Below are 12,045 nucleotides of genomic sequence, written 5' to 3' on the forward strand. Positions count from 1 at the left end.
AATATGTATGCAGATAAATAAATACAAAGTAGCTTTAAAAGGCAGAACATATTACCTTTTGCCTTTCTAACTGAGAGGATCAGAAAAACCATGTGTAGGAGGTAGCACTGGAGCTGGTCTTTGAAAGAAACGAGGGGTTCTAAAAGGCAAAGATGAAGTGGGGAAATGTGGAAAACAAGTCTATGCAAAGGCAGAGAGGTGGGAGATGGGCTGTCATAGATGTGGAAAAGGAAAAGTAATAAGCACTTATTGTCTACTATGGGCCAAGCACTTGGGCTAAATACTTTCCAACAATTCTTTTCAACCAAAAATAGGTGCTATTATTATCACCATTTTAGAGGTGAGGAAATCGAGGCAGACAGAAGTTAAGTGACTTTCTCAGAGTAACACAGCAATTAAGTGTCTGATGCTGGATTTGAACTCAGATCTTCCTGACTCCAGGCCCAGTGCTTTGCTCTATTCACTGCACCTCCTAGGTTCCTATGTCGAAGAGATAGTAGGCCAATTTATCTTGAATGTAGAGTGCATATAGGACAATAACATGAAACAAGATTAGAAAGGCACAGGGCTTTAAACACGGTTAAGGATTTGCTATTTTATCCCAGAGGCAGTGGGGTACTACTAAAGACAGATGAGTAAGAAAAGTGAAATAGTTAGAGCTATCCTTTAGGAATATTGATATGGCAGCTGTGTGATGACTGGCTTGGATAGGGGAGAAAATAGTAGCAGAGAGACCAATCAGAAATCTACTACACAAGTCCAGACAAGAGATAAATAGGGCTGGAACTAGGATTGTATTGTGCAAATGGAGAGAAGGGGACATATGTAAGAGATATTGCAGAAGTAGAATGATGAGACTTGACAACCAACTGCATAAGGAGGAGAGAAGGTCAGGGAAGAACTGAGAATTATACTAGGTCAAACCAGCTGAATGAAAAAAGGAACATTACTGTGACCTCAATAAATAAATCAGGTAGCCTGAAGGAGGTGGGTTTTCAGGGAATATAATGCATTCTATTTTGGCCATATAAGGTTTTATATGCCAAGAGGATATCCAGCTGGAGATGTTCAGCATTCAGCAGTTGATGATTATCAGTAAGACTGGAGAGTTCATTAAAGAAATCAGGCTGGACAGACATCTATCTACTAGAGATGTTAACTGAACCCATGGGAGATGATGAGATCAACAAAAAAGAGAGAGAAGAGAGCCATTATTGTTACCAAATGAGATAATATTTATAGAGCACTTAACACAGTGCTCTCGTACATGATAAGCACTATACAAATTATTTCCTGTCTCTCTCCCTTTTCACAATGATAGAAGTTTAAGGGATGCCCAACCAGAGTTTAGATGAGAGATAAATGATGATCTAACAAAGTTCAAAGAGAGGTGATCAAACAAGTAGAAGGGGAACAAAGTAAGAACAGTTTCATGAAAGCCAAGGAATAAGAGATTATTCTGTAGGAAGAGATGGTCCATGATGTCAAAAGCTGCTTGAAGATAAAAGAAAATGAAAACAGAAAAGGCCACTATATTTAATTGTTAAGAGAACACTACTGTTGAAAAAACAAAGGCTCATGTTTTAATTAGAACCAAATTTGTTAGTCACATTTTTTTTCATGCAAATACAAGAAGCCCAAGTAGTCCCAAGAACTTTTGAAAAACAAATGATGAAGCAGTTTTAATATACTCTCAAGATTAACAGAGGCATTTATTTCTGGTTAAATAACTATGCATAAATTGCTACAGATCAGGACAGAATTGTTATCTCAAGGATACTACGTAGTGTCAATAGAAAAAAACACAGCATATCATTTCAAATTCTAAACAAATGGTCTTACTCTCCTTGCTACAACTTTTAGAATAAACAGTTTTGGTTTCTATTCAATAGTTCTCTTCCCATCTCTACAGCCCTATGTACAATGAAGTCTGACCAAAGTTTGAAGCCAGTTCCATATGCTTCAACATTGCAATCTTAGATCAGTTTTAGATGAATGGGAAGAAATGAATTTCAAATTGCAAGAGGCTTAAAAATGAGCGGCCAAGAAGGATGTAGATGATCCTTCCTGTGATACTAGCTATGAAAGGAAGAAATGTAAGAAAATGGAGCTTAATGGATGACAGAGTCAAGGAAGTTTTTTAAACATGTCTACATGTGATAGGAAAGAAGCCAGTGGATGAAGACAGATTGAACATGAGAAAAAGAATGAGGCGGCAAGCTGCCAGAGAAGAAAGGAGGGAATGATCTAAGAGCACATGATCAAGGGTACACAAAGAGGGGTAAGCCTTGGCAAAGAATGATGAGGACCACATAATTATCCAAGAAAACAGCAAAAGGGGAATGAACAGGGGGTGAGGAAGAGCAGCTGTGCGACATGGAGTAGAAGAGATGAGGAGCTCTCCAACAATTGCCTCCTTTTCTCAGTAATAAAGAAGGCTATTTTCTGTTGAGAGTAATAGGAGAGGACATGTTGTAAGAGGTCAGCTGAAATGCTTGCCTTAGACTTCACCAAAAAAGACTGAGGTCACTCATCATGACTTCCACTTACCCTCTCTTCCTCACACAAATCTTTCTCTATTATTTCTTTCTTTTCTCCAGACTCATATGAAAAGGTGGCCCTTCCTGCCAACTTCTCTACATGCATTCCTCAGCAGATTGTCGTTAGTATTATCCCTACTCTCTTGGCTCTAGCCTTTCCCTATCCTATTGGCACCTTACCTGCCTCTGTCTATAAATGTGCCCATCCTTCAAAAATCCTCAATGGTCCTCCCATCCGTGACAGCAATCATTCTATATTTCTCCTCTCCTTCACAGCTAAACTCTTTGAGAAAGCTATCGACATTTGGTGCCTTCACTTCCTCTCTTTTCACTCCCTTCTAAACACCCTCCAACCGGGCTTCTGACCTCATCATCCAACTAAAACTTCTCCATCCAAAGCTGTGAATGAGCTCTTAACAACCAAATATAATGGCCTTGTCTCAATCTTCATGCTTCTTGACTTCTCTGCTGCCTCTGACCCTGCTGACCACTTCCTCCTGCTCTAGGTTTTCAGGATATTGCTCTTTTCTGGTTCTCTTTCTATCTTTCTGACTGTTGTTAATGAATCTCTTTTGCACAACTATGTCTCACACTCCCCCCAACCCCAGACCCTAAAGCTCTGTCCTGGGCCTTTTCTTTTCTCTATTATCTCATTTGATTTCAGCAACTTCCATAGGTTCAGTTATTATCTCTATGTAGATGATTTACAGTTCTATACATCTAGTCTTACTCTTTCTTCTGAGCTCCAGTCCTATATCACCAACTGACTTTTGGATATCTTGAGATAAATGTTTCATAATCACCTCAAACTTGAAATGCCCCAAACAGAGCTCATTATCTTTCCTCATCCTCCAACCCGCCCCTCCCAGGAACTTCCTCTCACTGGACCCACCAAGCTCCAACCTTGGTGTCATCATCAACTCCTCACTCTTATCTATGTATCCAAATTAGTTGCCAAATCTTATTGTTTCAGCTTCACAACATCTCTTATAGATTTTCCTTTCTTTTCACATCCACAGCTACCACTCCAGTTCAGGCTCACACCACCTTTTCATCTGGACTATTATAAATTCCTTCTTCCTGCACTGTCTCCCCTCACCCAATCCATTCTTCACTCGGTTACCAAGGTGATTTTTCTAAAGCTTAGGTTTGATCATGTCACTCAATAAGTTACAGTGTTCACTGTTGCCTCCAAAATAAACTATAAAGTCCTTGGTTTGGCATCAAACCTTTATAATATGGTTTCTTCCTACAATTCTAATCTTATACTTTACTTCTCTTCTTTCACTCTACTATAGAGCAACACTGGTCTAAATGCTCTTCGTCAAACACAATGTTCCACATGCTTTCTCAGGGTCCTCTACATTGGTGAAGAATAACAACAACAGTAAAGCTAACACTTACATATTACCTACTATATACCTGGCACTGGTCTAAAGAGTTTTATATATATCTTCTCATTTGATCCTTGCAACAACCCTGTGAGGTAGGTGCTATTATTAATCCCATTTTGCAGATAAGGAAATTGACCCAGGAACATGCAGCTAGTAAGTAAGGCAGTATTTGAACTCAGGTCTTCCTGATTTTGTGTCCACTGTCCTATCAATGTACCACTGAGCTCTCCTCACCAAATGCCAGGAATGCTCACCCTTATAATCTCTACTTCTTAGTATCCTTCTATGTTCTTTTAAGTCTCAGTTCAAATCTCACTTTCTGCAGGTTTTTCCCAGTTGGTAGCTACTAATGCTTTCTGCTTTGAGATTACTTCAAGTACTTTTATGTACTTTGTTATTTACATATTATCTTCCTTATTAGAACAGGAACCTCTTGTGGACAGTGGCTCTATTTGCCTTTCTTTGTATCCCTAGTGTTTAGCACATGTTTAAAAAAATCCTAATTTGCTTAATTTCACTTGAGAGAAAAGAAGAAGGTTTCGAATGTTGCTATGAAGAATGTAATGGTCAGACAGGAATAAAAGAAGTTCTGTGCAGAATTGGGGACCTAGGTGAGAATTTATAACCAATGTATTGTGAGCCCAGTCAGTATGATTTAGTTACTTTCTCCAGGACATAAGTAGAAGTGGAGAAGGATGATTGAGATAAACCAGAATTGGGATTTTGGTAAAGCATGAGTGAGAACAGGAGAAGTAGACAAATGACTAATGCACAGAAGAAAGCAAATTTTTCAACATGTGATTAAGAATGTGAAGGTAGGAAAATGAAACTAGAGTAGAATAGGAAGAATAGGAAAGAGTGATGGGACTAGCAATCACAGTAAGGGATGAAGAATAGGTTTAAAAAAGGAACAATATAGATGTTCATCAATTGGAGAATGGCTGAACAAATTGAAGCATATGAATGTAATAGAATATTAATGGACCATAAGAAATGATGACCGACAGTTTCAGAGAAATATGGAAAGATTTGTATGAACTGATGCAGAGTGAAATGAGCAGAACTAGGAGAAAAATTTATATGATGATAACAGTAAGAAGAAGAAAAACAATCTTGAAAGACCTTAGAACTCTGATGAAAGCAGCAAACAATAATAACTCTTTAAAAAAATAAGACTTAATTGAAAAAATATTAATACTTCATAACTGAGGTATGGTGATACTACTTAAAATAAATTACAGTTTAGAGCCATGCAAAACTACCAACAGGTTATTTTATAGAATTATGCAAAATAACAAAATTCATGTGAAGAAACAAAAGGTCAAAAATCTTAAAGGAACTAATGAAAAAAAAAGTAAAAATGAAGGGGATAAAAAGCCATTCTTGAAGAGATAAGTGGTCAAAGGAGAAGAAAAATAGTTCTTGAATTACAAACTATTAACAGCCATATGAAAGAATGCTCCAAAACATTAAAACAAGAGAAATGCAAATCTAAACAACTCTTGAGGATTTACTTCATACACAGCAAATTATCAAAGATGACAAAAAATGACAGTAGTCTATATTGGAGAGATTGTCTAAGGGCACACTCTTGATAGAGCTTTGAATTGGTTTGACCATTCTGGAAAGAAATGTGGAATGATTCAAATAGAGTGACTCAAAGGTCCTGATATTTTGATCCAGAGATCCCACTGCTAGGCATATACCACAGGGAGGTCAATGACAAAAAGAAAGACTCCTTATATAACAAAGTATTTATAAGAGCATTTTTTTGTAGCATCAAAGAATTGGAAACAAGTTGCCTGTCAACTGAGGAATGGCTCCATAAGTTGTGGTACATGAATTTAATGGAATATGACTGTGCTATAAGAAATAATAACACAATGAAAACAGATGAGCATGGAAGATTTAGATGAACTAATGAGAGAAACAAGGAAGAAATTACCTTTCAGCTCACTCTATGGAAAGAGAAACAGTTCATGACCAAACAAGTGATAGAGAGGATCAAAATGGACAACTGGGTTACGTAACATTTAAAAGTTTTAGGACAAATAAAACCAATTCAACATATCCAGCAGATTTCTCTGATAAAGGTCTGATTTCTAAGAAATGCAAAGAACTGATTTAAATTTATAAGACTAAGACCCATTCCCCAACTGATAAAGGTCAAAGAAATAAACAGGCCATTTTCTAAAGAAGAAACCCAAAAACCCAAGTTATCAATAGCCATATTAAAATAAAAAGAAAAAAGCTTCAAATCACAAGTAGAGAAATGCATATGAAAACAACTATAACATTCTACCTCACACCTGTCATACTGTCAAAGTTCAAAAGAAAAATGACAAACAGTGGAAGCCCTCCATACCCTGACTCCTTCCTACCTTTCCAGTATTCTTATAACTTATACTCCCACCCCACCCTCCCCTCATGTATTCTGCAGGCCTTCTTGCTGTTCCTTGAAGAAGACACTCCATCTCCTGACTTCAGGCATTTTCAGTGTTGTCTCCAATCCCTGGACTTTTCTCTCTCCTCACTACCATCTCCTAGTTTCCTTCAAATCCCAGCTAAAAGCCCACCTTCTTCAAGAAGTCTTTCCTAGTCCCCCTTAATACCAGTGCCTTTCCTGTATATATCTTGTTTGTTACATGACTGTTTGCATGTTTGCTTTCCATTAAAGTGAGAGGTGAGAGCAGGGATTTTTTTTTGACCTTTCTTTGTGTCCTCAGTGCTTCCTATAGTGTCTGTACATGGTAGGCACTTAATAAACACTTGATGAATGATCAGCCACAATTTTAAAGGACTCATGATGAAACATGCTATCCACCTTTAGATGGAGAGCTGATAGAATGAATGAAAAATAAATTATATTTTCTCTTCTTTTCTCTCTATATCGCTAATAAGAGAATTTGTTTTGCATAACTACAGATCTGTAATAGGTTTTGTTTTCCTTGCCTTCTGGGGCAGGGCAGGGTGGAGGGGGAGGATTTAGAATTTTATATAAAGTAAAATTGAAAAAAAAAAGTTTGTTAATTGACTAACCATTTTGCCTGGAGCAGCCCCCTACTAGCAGAAACTCTGCTGATAACACCCCCTCTACCCCTAAAACCTGGAAAAAGCAACACTGACTCAGGTCAGACAGATAAACAAAGAATGTAGGAAATTGAGGCAAGGGACTAGAACGTGGGACTGCACAGATCTTAAAGGGCAGGGGACTAGCATCCAATTAAGGCCAGTACTGGCCTCCCAGAAGTCACCTGGGGAAGGGACAAAGACCAGTAAAAAACAAAGTAGCCAAAGTGAAAAGAGGCTAAGACAACTAAAATCCAGCCCTGGAGGTAAACCCACATTCAAAAAGGAATGAGGTCAGAAAGTAAATACAAGGGAAATTAAAGAAAAAAAAATAAAACCACTAAAACCTTGGGAATATGGAAACTTCAAAACCATGAGCATAAGCAGATAAATCAATAGGGAAGATATTAAATTAAAATAAAAAATAAGCATCAAGACCTCATAAAGATTGGAAATGTCTCTAAATACTTTAAGACACATGAAAGTGTGTCTTTCACACATGAATGTGAAGGAACTGCTAATGAAACAGTCTTATGGATTCCCAAGAAAGCATGGAACTATTGCAGGATGTTCCAGAATGGTTAGTGTTAGAGACAAAACAATTCTGAAAAAAGAATTTAGAATAGAACAAAATTTTTCTAAATTTTGTTTAAATTAATGGTAATATTGGTAAAATTTATGGCTTGCAAAAGAGAAATAATTAGCAGAATAGAAAAACTTAAATCTAAGACGGTGAGTTTTTCTAATAGAAGTGAAAGAGAGAACAACTTGAGAATACAAATACAGTAAAGGACTGTATGGAAGAAGAGAAAAAGCAAAAAGCAATAATGCTAAAGCAATATGATTTCTGTATAAGCAAAATAAGCTGATCCTGAAAACAAGTTGTATAGAAGCAAATTATGGATCACAGGCACCTCAGAAGAATATCACAAGTTAAAACCTCTGAGTGCTACAATACAAGAAATAATACAAGAAAAACTACCCAGAACTTCTAAATACAGAAAATAAAGTACCAAGAAAAAAATCCACACATTAGCCCTAGCAAAATAAATAAATATTTCAAATTCCAAGACAGTGGTTAAATTATGCCATTCCAATAAAAAACAATAAATTTTGCAAAAGAGCAGAAAAGGCTTTCAAATATAAAGGAAAGGAAATTTCAAATAATGCAGGACTATTTTTCACCCACTAAAACGACTGAAAGGAAGGAAATAATATATCCCCAAAAGCAAAGGAACTGAAGATGCAATTTTAAATTATATACCCTGCCAACCTGAGCCTGGTCATGTAGATCAGGGGTTGGCAAACTATAGTCTGAGGCATGCTGTCTTTTTCTTTTTTCTTTTTTGGCATGGCCAACAGCTAAGAATAGTTTTTTACATTTTTAAGCATAAAAAAACTTTACTAAAAAATGCAAAAAACTGTTGTTGGCTCACTGGTCATACAAAAAGAAGCAGCAGCTGGTTTTGGCCTGTGGGCTATAGTAAGCTGACTCTTAATACGGATTATGGCGGTAGAATAAGTTATATATCTGAGATCAAGGGTGTGACCACCCCTATGGTGGATACTGTAGAGGTCATTATTTGTCATATGAAAATATACACCCCTATATCAGCTATAACAAAAAAGATATTCAATGGTCAGAGCCAAGATGGGGAAGCTGCAATAAGCTCAGAAATAAATAGTAGCTGTGTGTTCAGACCCCAGGACTGGAACAGTGTCCATTCCAGTTTCCAGCCCACTCTGACACCTGCAAAGGGAAGGCCACCGGTCAAAGAAAAGCCTACAATTCTATCACTGAGAAACAGTACAACTTGCATGTTCTGAGCCTGAGTCATTACAGAGATCCTGGTATAACCCAATATTCCCAAGAAAGAACTTTCATGCTTTACCTAGATATTCCTTTGATAAGTATGCAGTCTGGCCCTGATATTAAGTCCAAGTCCAGGAAATAAGGCAGAAAGATGAGCAAATAAAAAAAAGTTATTTTGGTAACAACATGCTGTGGGGGAAGTTGATAAAATTATCCTCCCAGATGAAGCTCAGAGTCTGCCTTCAACAAGTTTCCAAAGGTTGGCAGCTTCCACTGAGCCTCCTTCTCCTCCCTTGTCTTAACACCTTTACAAAACCTCCTATTACTGTACAATGAACTGTTACCTTGACATGTTTGTGAGACACACAGACCTTCCTCTCCTTAGAAACAGTCCTACCACAAGGCATGCTAACTCCACTTTATTCTGAAGCAGCCATTTTGCTGCAAATGACCCCTAATGAACTGTAGTACCAACTGCAGCAGCGTCTCCTTCTCACCTCATATTGGTTCAAAACAACTGTGCTGCTGTAGGTGGAGGTTTCCAGAGTCCTGGAAACATTTTCCTCCCTGTCTAGCCCAACTATCAGATTCCTTGGATTTAGAGAAATGAGTTTTACTGAGAGGATAACTCCCTTATCTATCTCTTTTTACTAATAATATCAATTTTTCTTCAACTAGTACATTATTCTTTTTTGTGTAATCACCTGTGTTTTATGAATAGCTACCTTTCTTTTCTTTGTTTTATACAATATTATTTGGAATGTTTAGCTTATGAATGTTTCCCTCAAAATTTACATATAAGAAACTTCTCATATTAGACTCATTGTAGATGCTATCCACCAAGCTGAATAAAATGGCTCCTTGCTTCAACTCTTAATACACTCTTTACTGACATCATCTGACTCCAACCTCAAGAACCCAAATTGGTAAGTAACGAATTGGTAAGTAATGATCCTTGAGTGTCCCCAAAATTCCATGAAAACACAAATCTAAAAGAAGTGGAAGAATCCAAAATATCTACAAGCAAAGCCTCAAAGCAACACCTTGAGCAAAAGTTCAACTAGGATTACTGGAGAAAATGATAAAAAAAAATTATTTAAAGTTTTTTTTTAATGAAATTAAATGAGAGCATTAGAAGAAAAAATTAGAAAAGTCAGTTACGGAAGGAAAGAACTAGAAAAGAGGTGAAGTTTGGTGCAAGAAGTTCTAAACTTTGCTCAAGGAACAAACTCTTTGAAAATTAAAATGGACCAAATAAAAGCTAATGACATGATTTTATGAAAAAATAAGAAGGTTAAAATAAACTCAAAAGACTAAGAAAAAAGAAGAAAACGTAAGGGGAAATTAATATAAAATAGGAAAATGGGGAGGCAGTAAGGGAAGGGAATAAGCATTTATTAAGCACCTCCTATGTGCCAGACAATGAGCTAAGAAATTTACAAATATTATCTCATTTGATCCCCACAATAACCTTGTGAGGTAAATGTTATTATTACCCCCATTTTGCAGTAGAGGAATCTGAGGCTGATAGAGGTTAAGTGACTTGTCTAGAGTTTCAAAGCTGATATCTGAGGCCACATTTTAACTCAGGTCTCCCTGACTCCAAGCCCAGCATCCTATGTACTACATCACTCAGCTGTCTCTTAGCAAAAATTACTACTACTACTACTACTACTACTACTACTACTACTGATGATAAAGATAACTTACATTTATGTAGTGTTTACTATGTGCCAGGGACTGTGCTAAGTATTTTACAATATTATTTCATTTGATCCTTAAGACAACCTTGGGAGGTAGGTTAACTATGATTATGCCCATTTTACCGCTGAGGAAACCAAGGTAAACAAAGGTTGAGTGACTTGCCTAGGGTCACAAAGCTATTAAGAACTGGAGGTTGAATTTGAACTTAGGTCTTCCTGAGGCCTAGTGCTCTATCCACTGCACCAACGTGAAAACAGATTAAAAAGAGATAATTTAAGAATCACTGGACTACCTGAAAACCACAACCAAATAAAAAAGCCTCAATATCACAATTTTAAAAATCACAACAGAAAAATTACCAGATCTCTTAGAATCGGAGAGCAATGTGGAAACAGAAAGAATCCGCTGATAATTTCCTGAAAGAAACCCCAAAAGGAAAACTACCAAGAATATTACAGCCAAAAGCCAGAGGTTCGAAGTCAAAGAAAAAATACTGCAAGCAGCCAGAAAGAAAGAATTCAAGCACTGAGGAGCCACAGTCAGGATCAAAAATGATTTAGCAACCAACACTATAAAGAAGCAGAGAGCTTGAGAAATGAAATTCCAGAAGGCAAGAGACATAGATTTACAACCAAGAATAATTTATTCAGCAAAACTGAATGTAATACTACAAGGGGGAAGAATGAGCCTTTACTGAAGTAGAAGATGTCCCAGAATTTCTGACAAAAAGAACAGAGGTACATAGAAAGTGTGAAGCACAAAAGAGTCAAGAGAAACATAAAAAGGCAGCCATGAATGAACGATCATAAGAGACTAAACAAGGGTTTAGTCTCCTTGCATTCTAATGATATATAGGCCCCCCTGAGAACCCTATCACCATTAGGGGTCATAGAAGGGAGTCTAAACAGAGGGTCTGGGAGTGGTTCTGTTATGCTTTGGTGATCTTAAAAGAACGGAAAGGGAGGTGGGAAGGAAGAATTAACTAGGAGAAAAAAAGAATGGAAAGATGGGGAAAATTCACATACTCAGGGTGTACAAATTTATACTAACAAGGAAGAAAGGATGAGGGGAACAAATGATGCTGGAACCTCCATCTCATCTTAACTGGTCAAAAGAGAGAACAAACACACACACACACATACACACACACACACACACACACACGGTTGGGTACAGGAAAACATTTTGCTCACAATGAACTGGGTAGGAAGCGGAAGAGGATTGTAAGAGCAAGGGTATATTAAGGAAAGGATTAGTCCTAAGCAAAGCAAACTGTAAGGCGGTACAAAAATATTTACAGTAGTTCCTTTTACAGTGGCAAAGAACTAGAAATTAGTGGGGTGTCCACCAACTGGGGAATGTTGGAACAAATTATAGTACATGAATGTGAAAGAACACTGTCGTACTGTAGGAAATGATGAAGAGCATGGTTTTGGAGAGAGGCCTAAGAGGACTTGTGTGAAGTGATGCAGAGTCTTAGGAACTCTGATCAACATTATGACCAAACACAAGTCCAGATGATAAA

At 37.2% G+C, this 12,045-nt stretch overlaps 1 protein-coding gene across 4 annotated transcripts in view; it reads right to left on the reverse strand.

Annotated features, from left to right (window-relative positions):
• LOC114053906 (trafficking protein particle complex subunit 8) overlaps nt 1–12,045 on the reverse strand; it is a 135,806-nt gene that overhangs the window by 26,329 nt on the left and 97,432 nt on the right. The window lies entirely within an intron of this gene.

The sequence above is a fragment of the Vombatus ursinus genome, unplaced genomic scaffold (genome assembly GCF_900497805.2).
Source record: "Vombatus ursinus unplaced genomic scaffold, bare-nosed wombat genome assembly UNPS02014812.1, whole genome shotgun sequence".
In the NCBI taxonomy this organism is placed as follows: Eukaryota; Metazoa; Chordata; class Mammalia; order Diprotodontia; family Vombatidae; genus Vombatus; species Vombatus ursinus.